Source organism: Mytilus edulis, chromosome 12, assembly GCF_963676685.1.
Source record: "Mytilus edulis chromosome 12, xbMytEdul2.2, whole genome shotgun sequence".
In the NCBI taxonomy this organism is placed as follows: domain Eukaryota; kingdom Metazoa; phylum Mollusca; class Bivalvia; order Mytilida; family Mytilidae; genus Mytilus; species Mytilus edulis.
This window is the reverse complement of record NC_092355.1, coordinates 22,346,232-22,359,991: the sequence shown is the minus strand read 5'-3', so window position 1 is coordinate 22,359,991 and position 13,760 is coordinate 22,346,232. Positions and strand designations below refer to the sequence as shown.

The 13,760-nt window shown below is 31.0% G+C and overlaps 1 protein-coding gene and 1 long non-coding RNA gene across 2 annotated transcripts in view; one reads left to right on the top strand and one right to left on the bottom strand.

The window, feature by feature from the left end:
• The window catches only part of LOC139498039 (UDP-N-acetylglucosamine transporter TMEM241 homolog), a 39,049-nt gene that overhangs the window by 24,298 nt on the left and 991 nt on the right, over positions 1–13,760 (bottom strand). The window lies entirely within an intron of this gene.
• LOC139498040 (uncharacterized) lies at positions 969–5,843 on the top strand. The gene is made up of 3 exons (XR_011657796.1): positions 969–1,256; positions 3,246–3,339; positions 4,222–5,843. It is a non-coding gene; the product is annotated as an uncharacterized lncRNA (long non-coding RNA).

Here is a 13,760-nt window from a genome sequence, read left to right as displayed (position 1 = left end):
AAAATGGAAAATTTTAATGAAAAAAACCCAAAAAATTAGGGAAAAAAATCCCCCCCACCCACCTTGAGTAATTACCCCCAAACTCAATCCCAGCCTTCCTTTTGAGGTATGGTACCTTGCAGTTCAATTAACATGATTACAGAGAGATCCATACATTTAACAAAACTCAACCCTAGCCTTCCCTTTGTGATATGGAACCTTGTGGTACAATTTCAGAGAGATTCATACACTTACACACAAGCTATTGTCTGGAAACTACAAAAATCTTGTTTTTGGTCCCTTTTTGGCCCCTCATTCCTAAACTGTTGGTACCATAACACCCAAGATCAATCCCAATCTTCCTTTTGTGGTATTGAACCTTCTGGTAAAATTTCATAGAGATCCATTTACTTTAAAACTAGTATTATTGTCCGGAAACCAAATGTGTCTTTGGACGACGCCGACATCATAGCATTATACGATGCAAAACATTTTTTGTGGTCGTATAAAAAGTTGCTTTTCAAAAATTTTCATTTGTTTACACATGTTACAGGTTTAAGCCAAATGTTTAATTCGGTCATCAATCTATTGACCTTTTATCAGAAAATCAACTAGTGTGCCTTCTAACAAGGCTACTAAGGGAAATAACTTCAACAAAAATCAAGTCAATCAAAAACAATCGTTTTCCACAAAAAAATGCCTTAGTAATTTCTTCTTTTTAAGTTCATCAATTAATGTTTGTGATGAGAAAGTTTAACAATAAATTTAGTTACACATGAAAAGTCTGAAGGAAGACGGTTCTTCATTTTCTATATTTTGTTATTATCTGTACATCAATCTCAATGGTTTTTTTCCCTCTATGATGGTATGGATGGGGGGTCCTTCAATTCTGTAGTCTTGAATTTTTTATGTCATTTTTCTCTATTCATGCTATTCTTTTTTATTTTGTCCATTATTCTCTATTCTTTATATTCTAGCACCCCTTTATTCTCTATTCTTTATTTTTATGGCCTATTTTTCTATATTCTTAATATTTTGCACTGTATTCTACATATTTTACCCATAATCATGATAATTCTCTATTCTGTAAACCCCATCCACACCCTCCTTTATTATCTGTTCATCAATCTAACACTATACTTGGAAACTCAGTTTGTCTGCCTATATATATTGAATGAGTTCAACTTACAAGTGCCATTTTCTACGTGAGAGTTGGAAAGATACTGAAGTGTATTCACTAATAACAAAGGAGTAAATGACTGAAGTTAGATTAGAAGGTAGGTAAAGTGAATATGTTATGAGTAATGATAGCAAATAAATTTTAGAGATACTTTGCTTTCTCTGATTCAAGTAAAATTATGCAATATGACCTCACTTGCTTTCTTTTAATATATATGTAGAAATTTTGTGAATTGAAAACTACATGTTTTTAGGGAACACCCATTTAATTATGAGGAGGGGGGAGAGGGGATTATGTTTTTTTAACTACAAAAATATTCTCAACTTCTCAATAGTTTGATCAGGTATACATTATAGGAAAAAAAGTAATTTTCTGATTAATAGTTTTTGCAAATACATTGAATTTTACATGTATAACTATATGTTTGTTTTTCAAAAACAAATCTGTATAAAAAAATTGATTTGATGCTTGCTAAAAAAACCTTTTAGAATGAAAAAAATCATGACCAATCCCTCAAAGTTAAATGGTTGCTCCATTAGGGTGAATGACAATAATTTGAAAAATCAGAACTTGAGTATGAAGCTAAACAACAAGCATTGTGGATTTTGTGTTTTCCAACTGCCCACAGTGGACAGCCCACTCTACATGCTCTAGCTATATTTACTTTTTGTTTGTAAAAATATTGATTACAAATGCTTATCTGCTTTTTGCAATTGATTGTACTTGCTAGTCTTTTGATTCACCAAAAGAAATTGCATGCCCACTCATATGGGTGGGCAGAGTGGACAAGCTAGACAGTTTGCCCATGTGGTGCCCACTCCCACTGTTGGCGGGTGGACAAAGCAAACTCCACCTGAACTGTAGTGTACCAATTGGGAAACTAAAAACCATAAGTCGAAGAATGACAAAGACCATTAGCAAAAGAAAAAGACAAAAAGCAAACCACAAAATTTATAGAATAAAAGACAGCTGCATAACCATCTACAAATCTGTGGCAGCATACACTGTATGTAGATTCAGTAACTTTACAGAATCCACCATATCATTGGTATTTTTGAATTGATCCAACATTGTTGTGCCCTATGACAAATTATATCAGTGATATATTGCTATGATGTGGGTGCTCAGTCATTTATTTTTGGATGCACAAATGTTGTGTCGTTCCAACCATTATTATAAAACTTATAAAAAGACTGAATTCCTAAACTCACGTAATCAAGGTAATGTGAACAGCCTTTACTTGGGAGATTAATTTTATAAAAAAAAACGAGAAAAAAAAATATATATATTATCATGATTATGTACAATAAGTTTGAGGTGAATAGCTGAATTTAGTATTGATGTTTTGAGATTGATGATTTGAAAGATTCTACTGACAATGACTGATGTGCGATTTTAAGGATGTTATGATGTTATCATTTTAAGATTTATTTTTCGTTTTAAAAGGATTTCTACATATTCAATACAAAATTTCTAATTATAAGACAAAAATATTTGCCAATAACAAAGGAGTAGGTTCAGTAAGACCCCTTTTTGGCCCCAAAATTAAGCAGTTTTGCAAAATTGTGAAAATGTAATCTTTTAGCTATTTTTTAGAAAGTAAAATGCTTCTGCTACATAAATATGTGCTGTTTTTGACAATTCAATGTACATATATCGTGTACTAGCATCATAAAGTCATGCTAAATTACTGAAATAGATATAAATATTGAAAATGTACAATAAATTCTTGGTGAATAGCTGATTTTAATATTGATGTTTTGAGATTGATGATTTGAAAGATTCTACTGACAATGACTGATGTGCGATTTAGAATGTTAAAATGTTATCATTTATTTCATGTTTGAATGGATTAACTATCTATTCAATACATAATTTCAAAAAAAAGAAATATTTGCCAATAACTGATATATAGTAAACAAATGAAATCAAATTATCTGATGAATAGTTTTCTCATTGGCATCCCATTATTTTTAAATATAATATTTCATGTTACTAATCATTGCTAAATGAACCATCATGACAATAAAATATATTTCAGATGTGTTACTTAATCATGTTAATCAATGTTATCTTCCTGTTTCAGCAACAAGAAATATTTCCTAGTTTATACTTCAGTTAGAGGAAATTTCATCACTACACTTGTACTACTACTTAATGACAAAGTTTGGAAAATCCCTGTAAGTAGAATGCCTTTCACGTCAACCTACATTACTTAAGTATCATTATATTTATGATAAAAATTTCCTCATTTTCAAATCATTCTAAATATATCATTCTATGAAAAAGTACTACTATACAAAAGTTAATCAAATATCTAATAAGGAAAAGTTGTTTGTAATGATTCTACAATAGATAAACTTCATTAAATCTGTGTTTTTTAAAATAATTGTTGAGTTATTTCCCTTTATACTATACATGTACAACCGTACACCATTAAATTTTGAAAATTAAAGAGATTGGTATTGATAATATTCAAATAATGGTCACCCTCACATGTTGATGATACAACTTAATGTAAGCTTTGCCAGGTCCCATGGATGAAGGTCTGAATGGCTTTACAGAGAAGAGAAAAATAGACCAAAAGTGCAGATCGAATAAAAGGCATTTCCATTCTCAATTTTATAAAAAAAAATAAAGAATAGAAAAAGATATAAAATTAAAAAAGAAAAGTGAGAAAAATATTTGAAGGAAATAATGGTGAATAATAGACAAAATAAATAAAGAATACTAGAGAAAATGGTATAAAAAGTAAAAGAAAAAAAACGATGGACCCTAATCCAACACGTCATGCACTTCATTATATTATTATGATATATATGGTAACATGGTTAATAATATTATAATGTATCTTGATCATACGGCAAAATATCCATCAGCTACATCAGATATAATTATTAGGAACTACACAACAAGTAAAAGGCTCCATTAAATAAGTGTATGATAGTCAAAACTGCCATTATATCTCAAGTTTAGCCACAAAATTCCTACTTCTTTTATACAGATAACTGTCTGAATTTCAATCCATAGGTAAAGCAAACAATTTTTTGTTTATTTTAAAGGCAATTATCGCTCACCATTACAAGGATAAAAGACAATCTAGACAATCATACAGTACCATCCAGAAACCATTACAAAGATAAAAGACTATCTAGACAACCACACAGTACCTTCCAGAAACCATTACAAGGATAAAAAAACTCAAGACAATCATACAGTACCATCCAGAAACCTTTGCAAGGACAGGGAAAATATCTAGGCAACAATACAGTACCATCCAGAAACCATTACAAAGATAAAAGACTATCTAGACAACCATACAGTACCTTCCAGAAACCATTACAAGGATAAAAAACTCAAGACAATCATACAGTACCATCTAGAAACCTTTGCAAGGATAAAAGACTCAAGCGATTATACAGTACCATCCAGAAACCTTTGCAAGGATAAAAGACTCAAGCGATTATACAGTACAATCCAGAAACATTTGCAAGGATAAAAGACTCAAGACAATCATACAGTACAATCCAGAAACCTTTGCAAGGATAAAAGACTCAAGACAATCATACAGTACAATCCAGAAACATTTGCAAGGATAAAAGACTCAAGACAATCATACAGTACAATCCAGAAACCTTTGCAAGGATAAAAGACTCAAGACAATCATACAGTACAATCCAGAAACCTTTGCAAGGATAAAAGACTCAAGACAATCATACAGTACAATCCAGAAACCTTTGCAAGGATAAAAGACTCAAGACAATCATACAGTACAATCCAGAAACATTTGCAAGGATAAAAGACTTAAGCGATTATACAGTACAATCCAGAAACATTTGCAAGGATAAAAGACTTAAGCGATTATACAGTACAATCCAGAAACCTTTGCAAGGATAAAAGACTTAAGCGATTATACAGTACAATCCAGAAACATTTGCAAGGATAAAAGACTCAATACAATCATACAGTACAATCCAGAAACATTTGCAAGGATAAAAGACTCAAGACTGAGTGAGTAAATCATACAGTACCATCCAGAAACCATAACAAGGCTAAAAGACTATCTAGATAATTGTACAGCACAATCCAGACACTTTAACAAGGCTAGAGAGACTATCTACACAATTTTACAGTACCATCCAGAAACCATTACAAGGATCAAGAGAATATCTAGGCAACAAAACAGTACTACGGTATCTAGAAAACATTACCAGGATAGAGAGAATATCTATAGAGTTACCATCCAGAACTCATTCCAAAAATTAAATTTAATGATGTCTCACCAAAAGTCTGAATCCTTGCATTTTTATAAATATTTGTGTCAGAAGATTGGATCGAAGAAAGAAGTAACAGCAAGACGACTGGCATTTATATATAGTGATTTACAGATATCCAACAAATTACATATTAATATAAGCAGCGGAAGTCAGGGAGAAGGACTAGATCTTAAAGGTAGTGATTTTGATATCATGCACATTTTAGCTTTCTCCAAAGTATTTGAATCAAATAAAGATATCAAGGCTGTCAAGGATTACTGTGTAATGACATTAGTCATGAATATTGAGGACACACAGCCATGTTTTACAAATCTACAATTATATTCTAATTATAACACTGTACCAAACGATTTAAAACAAACTCTACTTAAACATAAAGGAATGAATGTATTTTCAAGTGACCTTTACAAATCACTTTTCTTATCATTTTTTAGAACCAATTTAGGTCATCATAATTACTATAAAATTCATGGTCCGTGCATTACAGACACTAACGATGAAGTAGATTCTGCATTCTGCATTAAATGTGATCAGTGGCTATCTATAGCACAACCATGGATCACTAGACCACGTTCAGCATGGCCTTCTCCTGAACTTATTTCCAAAATTACTTCATGCGGTGTCTTATTTGTTCCTATCGGCTACAAGGGATCTATAAATGAGCATCTTCAGTGGCGAATATCATTTTCTATAGCAGAAAAAATATTGATATATTCTTTCAGTCATACTCAGTTACTATGCTATGCTCTGCTTAAAATTTTATTGAAAGAAATAGTAGACAGAAATGAAAATGTCAAAGGTTTATTGTGTTCATATTTTCTGAAGACCCTAATGTTTTGGATTTCAGAAGAAACAGAAACATCAGTTTGGAGACCAGACAATATCATTGCCTGTTTTATGGCCTGTTTACAAAGGTTAATATACTGTATAGAATATTCAACATTATTACATTATTTCATTCCTGACAATAACTTGTTCTATTTAAGGTTTAACAGTAAAAACAGATACACATTAATCAATATCCTTAAGAATTCATATCAAACAGGAGTTCAGATCTTCTCATCATCTCAGACTTTAAATGATTACACAAGATTTCCTAGTGAGATTACTAAATCAGTGTGTGCAACTAATACATTTATCGAAATAATATTAAACCAGGTTTCCATTACAATAGAAACAAGTAGAATAAACAAAACAAATTTCACCACTTTCCTGCACCAAACATATCTTTATAGAAGAGAATTATCTAGATATATCTTAACACTGTTAATAGCAAATGCATATAAAAGAATACCTTCTGTACTACAACATGTAAATAACCCAAACAATAAACAACAATACAGAATCTACAAACTTGAGCTCAGTCAATGGTTGGTTGGTTTAAATTCAGATGCAGTATCTGGGTGGCTTAAATTGGCCTCTTTCTTTTACTGTCATAAACATTATTATATCTCAATTGATATCGTAAATTACACTTTGTCAAAATGTACATATGAATCAATATTGTCAACCATCCCATTGAAACAGATAGAGAAACAGAAGCTTATATCACTGTTGAAGACATATCCAAATCAACATCTGTCATTTGCATCATTTCCAATTTATTCATCAATCCTCCCAATAGAATTAAGAAGTGATTTCTTTGAACCTCTGATAACTGTTCACTACAAACCATTTGCATATTTTCTACTATTTCTGTGTCATTTCCATCTAGAAGACACTAAAGCATGTCAATGGCACAATGGTATATATCCGATGATGAGGACAATCTTGGCAAAGGATAACAATTATGAAAATGGCTTATCAGAGAAAAGAGTGTGTATTGTGTGTAGGCAAGATTTTAATTTACTTGGGATAGCCTATCAGATGTTTGGTAGTAATAGATCAGCAAGAAACTGGTTCCAAGTTGCAGCAAGCATGGATCCGTATAAATATACAAGTGCAGCATTCAGACTGCAACAAATCAGCTAATGCCAAACTTATGAATAAAACAGAGTTATTTTAACACATGCTGTCATTTAGGAATATTTTTTTTTAAACATGTTAAATAAGAACACATTGTCCATGTTGTCAATGCAGCTTTTTATGGTTTTTAGTAAATTTACCTGTACTAAAATAGCTAAAAATTATGTTAACTAGAATAAAAGTCATCACATAGATATTTCAAAAAGTCTTCCCTGAAATCACATGAATCACAAGAAAAAGAAATAAGTAGCTTAAATTGCATATTTTGTTTAATCCACTGCAGAACCCCTAATTGAAGTACATGAACATATGAACATCATTTGTACATGCCATTGGATATTAATAAATGTATGAATGTTTTAATGAATTTACCATTCAATGTAATTCAACTTTAATCACATTTTTTTAATGTTTTTATATTTATCATTGTTCTAATTTTAATCATTATGTTCATTGCTGTATAGTTTTAGAATTAATAAATCATTTCACTTCCCAACATTTTCACTTTGCCTAAGGGAGCTACCATTTGATATTTATGGGAGGGCTAGGATGAAAAATTTTGTCCTGCATTTTTTTTTAGCTGTAATCTCTGTCCTGCCTTTTTATTTTTCAGTCTGTTCGGTCCTGCCTTTTTTTTTTAGTTTATCCTGACTTTTTTTTACCTAAATTATCGTCCTGACTTTTTTTTTTTGCAAGTGTCTCATCCTGCCTTTTTTTTACACAAAACTCCTGTCCTGCCTATTTTTTTCAAATTTCATCCTAGCCCCCCCATAAAAATCAAATGGTAGCTCCCTAAAACATGTGTAAAACTACTGAAATGTGTGTCATGTGTGTGTTGAAGAGACGTTAAAGCGGAAAATATGCATAGCTAATAGACATTATATTAAAACACTTATTAAGCAGTTAAGTCTTAATCACCTAACTCATTGGACCCTAAGAGAATTCTAAATAAAGGTGTTTTTCAAAAACCGGAATACATACATATGACATATATTCAAAAAGTAAAAAAACAAAAATACAGAACTCCAACATTTGTCCAAGGAAAATTCCAAACAGAAAGTCCTTTTAAGCATGTTTAGGCATTAAAGGCAAAATGAGAAGCCCAAACACAAAAACGAATGGAAAACAACTGTCATATTCCTGACTTCATGGACTTGGTACATGTGGTATAGGCATTTTCTCCCCTGCTGTTTTTATACTTCAACGTAACCCTGCAATATCAATTTTGATGTAAGTTTGTTCTTGTGTCTTTCTAATGTTCTAATGGCATATAATGGTACCTTGGCAATGCAGTTATATCAGCAGCCCTTCCATATGAAAATAAGGACATGTAGTTATAATGATTGGCAATGAGACAACTCTACACCAGAGACAAAATGACATAGAAGGTTAGAAATGATTTTGGAATTGATCTACATATGTACCTAAATTATGTTTTGGTGTCATTATACAATATTACAGAGTAGGGGAATAGCTCTGGTAGCATGGATGGAGGCGAATTCATACGGACACATACAAACACATCAGCTTCCATTTCTACATTTAAATCAGACAAAGATGACGTCACAAACAAAAATACAAATTACTGACAAATTGACAACTAATAGTGTTTGGCGAAAGGTGCTTTATTATAATAATCCATTCAAATATAGTTATACCAAGCATGGTATCAATAAGCATGATAAGCTACAATGAACAAAGTGTCAATATGAAGCACCTGAACCCCAAAGTGGGTAATAATAAAAGTAATTAGAAAAAATTAACAATCTTGACAATATAAAAAGAGAAAGAAAGAAAAAATACATCCACTATACATAATGAAAAGTGGAACATGCTCTTTTGCTTAAAACCACATGGTAATATAAACCTGGATGATGTAACAAGGGGAGGCAAATCTACCACACAGCGTTATCAATTAGGTACAATTAGAGTTGCCTCCCATTGTACGCAAAGGGGAACAACTCTCTCTTACATAATCTTACCATACATACTGGAGGGTCTGGATGGGGGGTCTGTTATTCTGTAAACATTTAATTTTCACCTCTTTTTTCTCTAATCTTTAAGAAATTAACTGCTTTTTTCTCTAATCTTCAAAAAATTAACCCCTTTCTTCTCTAATCTTCATTTTTTTTGCCCATTATTCTCTAATCTTCATTTTTTTAAGACATTATTCTTTAATCATTTAACCCCATCCAAACCCTCATACTGATATATATAACAACATGTATAAATTATATTTAGAATATTAAAGTATCTGAACATCTAAATTTTGTCTTATTTGCCAGAGCTTAGTCCCAGTGGAACTAACCTTAGTCTGGATGAGCGTGACAGACACGTTCAATCAACACAAAGGCCGGGATAGCCACCTGACTCTCCTGTTCCAGTGTATTCATAATGTCAAAACGATAAAACAAAGGCAGCGGGAACTAGTCAAATGATTACAGTACAGGATTATAGATTTATAATATGAGGAAGGCGCTACCTTAAATGCCAGTTTTATACATGTACATATTTATGATATACATGTGTACCTATACGCTGTATAGCTAACTATTAAATACTAAGACAATGTCTATATATATTGATTAATTGTTGGTTGTTTAACGTCCAGTGGCAAATATTTCATGCATGTTCAGAACGAATGTCCCAGGCTACATTAACATATTGTTTATGTCTAAATAAAACTATAATTTCAGATGGAAAATGTTTAGGGAACGATCATTGAAATTGTCAAAATTTGATGAATAAAAAATCTGTTCAAGCAGAGGACAAAAAAAATATTTTGAATCCATACCTTCACCAAAAATGATTTTATCTTTCAGATATGCAAAATAAATTTAACTTTTATATATATCTAAAAACATTTAAAACTTCCCAAACCGCACAGATAATTAAGTCTGTACATAGTAATTTTTTAGGTGATAATGGCCATATTTGCCAATTTTGATAAACCTTAATACTAGTGTTAAATTTTGACTAAATAATTTAAATTGATAGCGCTGAAAGGCTTCGGTGAAAAAAATCTCACTCGAATAAAAAAACATTTGTATACCTGATCATCTTCAGTTTGTGAGTCTCATGTATTCAGAGTCAGTTTTATGTCATTTCTTGTATATATATATTTTTTGTTACATGTACATGATGTAGCTAGTCAAATGCTTATAGTAGAGGATTACAGATTTATATTAAACTCACATTGCAGTCTGCACGGTTAGCCACTACCCCGATGCCCCAGACTAGTAAAATTTCATTCAGACTAGCTGACTAGTGAGTTTTTGCAAAACATTGTTTGGACAAATCAGAAAAATGTCTTAATATTGATCTTCAGACTAGAAGTTGAAAAAGTTATCAGTGCAGACTGCATTGAGAGATTAGTGAGATCCTCACTACCCTGTGACATAATCTTGACATAAACCGGGTTACACTAAAGACCTGAAAGTGGACCTGAAAAGACCTGAAAAGACCTGAAAATATACGACTAAATTTATTCAAATTGCAATAACTTTTTTACTATTGGATGGAATTTCTTCAAGTTGGAATTTTATTAATTGTTAATATTCATATTTCATTAAAATTTAAATGTTTTAAATTAAAAACAATTTTATGATGCCAAAAGTTGGACCTGAATGAAGAAATGAAAAGACCTGAAGGGACCTGAAAATCTATGTCGACTAATATTCTAACTACCATTACTTTTTTAATAACCAATGGATATCTTTCAACTTTAGATTTTGTGAAACTAAAAGTTAGTTATAATGATAAAATTTAAAAAAAATATATGAAAAATACCATTTGGGTGTGAAAACTCTGAACTGAACGGAAAATTAAGTAACATAAATTTGCTTGAAAATTAAGACTGCTGTCAGATTTATTCAATATCTTTAACTGTTTTCAATCATTCTCCTTGAAATATGAATTTAGTTATAGGAAAGGTATAATATATCATTGAAATTATAAATAATTTTATCGAAAATATAATGGTTGAGTTACAAAATTCGGACCTTGTCGGTGAAACAAAACACATGAATGGATTTTAGGGGTAGTTGTATTTAAACTCGCAAAACATTGTTTTCCTATTTGTTTCTATTTTAGACAAAAGTCTATTGAAGAGAACGAATGACTTTATATTTATACAGGAACATATTTGAAAACAAAGTACATTGTTATTGATGAATCCTGAACCTAAAGAAAAGAAAGGAAGATTGTCCGTTGAAATTATTCAAACTAATACAACTTGCTTAAACTACATTAATTTATATTAAAGCAGGTCGTAAACTGTTTTATTTATAAAATAAAAGTATTAGTATTGCTTCCCCATAAATCATATGTAATTTAAAGAGTTCGTCGATTGGAATGTTTTAATTACATATGAACGTGTGACGGTTGTAATTCACACCTTGTATTGATATTAGGTGATAATTGGATCATTAGTCTAAATAAACATTTCATTTTAATCTTTTAATTGGATTATCACTATATCTTGTTACACAAACTAAACATTGCTCGGTCATCAACCATTGAATAGTTTTATCACAAGTTGCTTTTGACTCTTCTTGAATGAAAATGCAAATGTTTTATAAGATGATGAATTAACTAGCCAGGTTCATTCAGGACTTCATTTTTCATTCAGCAGGTCCGACGTTTGTCACGAAGTGAAGGTTCCAGACTTGGGACACCACAAAAATTGTGACGGGGTTATCGTAGTTTAAAGACATCAAACCTTTTTCTGAATTATTTATTTCTATGATATATTATGTCTCTTTGACTTATAAGTTTTGACATCCGAGTTGTGATTATTCTTTGGTATCTTCCGTCTTTTTTTTTTTACTTGTATCAGTTTTACATGTTTTACGTATCGGCATATTAGTATCTTCCGTCAATAAAAATTAGAAAGATGTGGTGTGACAATGAGACAGATCTCTACAAGAGACATAATGACATCGAACATGAAAAGTTATCAACCATATTTTTCGTCTATGTTTATTATTTTCGTTTTAAAAAAAATGTGGAATTTTAGGCTCATTCAGATTTTTAGTTTTCCGTTCAGGTCCGAGTTTTGACACCCCAACAATATTTTTCACATATTTTTTTTTATATTCTCATTATATTGAACTTTTTTTTTACAAAATCAAAAGTTGAAAGATATTCATTGAATATTAAAAAAAGTTATTGTAGTTAGAATTAGTCCGACATAGATTTTCAGGTCCCTTCAGGTATTTTCATTTCTCCGTTTAGGTCCAATTTTTGGCATCAAAAAATTGTTTTTAATTTAAAACATTTAAATTTTAATGAAATATGTAATAAAATTCCAACTTGAAGAAATTCCATCCAATAATAAAAAAGTTATTGCAATTTGAATAATTTTAGTCGTCTATTTTCAGGTCTTTTCAGGTCTTTTCAGGTCCACTTTCAGGGAATCCGGGTCCGTTCGCGCCCATTCACGTTCGCACCCACTCATGTTCGCCCCCTTTAACTTTCGCACCCTACATGTTCGCGCCTAATTTTAACTTTGTAATCAAGTAATATTCTTATAACGTATTATTGTTTTTTATTTTCAAAGTGATACAGCATTTTTTTTTTTGTGTTGAATATAAATCTTAATCATGTTTTGGATAGTGTATTGTTACAAAAATTAATATTCCTTTCTAAATAAAGTGAGATTCTGTCAACGTTTTATTTTGTGTTGAATAACTCTTTATCATGTTTTGGTTAGTGTATTGCTATAACTTTGTTTCATTGACTTAATTGTTTCAAAATGAAGTGAGATATTCAGATTCTGACTAGCCCCACAGGACGCAATTACGACTGGACACAATTACGAACGATTTCCGATTTCCAATGTTTGCCCTCTGAGATCATATTTATTTATATATTTATCAATAAATTTTTTTATAAATAAAAACCCTATTAAAATTCCCTTGTTTTCATGATAATACAACTTATGAGCCATTGGTGAATGTTGATGACGATGACAAAATCATTCTGAAAATATTATAAGAACGGCAATTTGGCCTGCAAGTTATATAAAAAAAAACATAAAGGTAAGTGCATATTGCCTTCTTTTGTTAATATATAGAAAGAAAAATATCTCCTGATTCTGTTCATATGCGTGATGCCTTTTATCTTGACCAAATAACCCCACAATTGACGTTTTTTAGACTCTTGTGACCCTATTTATGGTCAAAGAAAATATGTTAATTTTATTGAAAAGTCCAGAGAACTCCGAAAAAAATGTTGACCTATATAAAAAAAAATCATAGATGAATGATAAGTACACCACCGAAATGGATAAATTTGAATTTAGTGCTCCTTTAGAGGAGGAACTTACACAAAAACAAAAAAAATCAGAAACTTTTCCT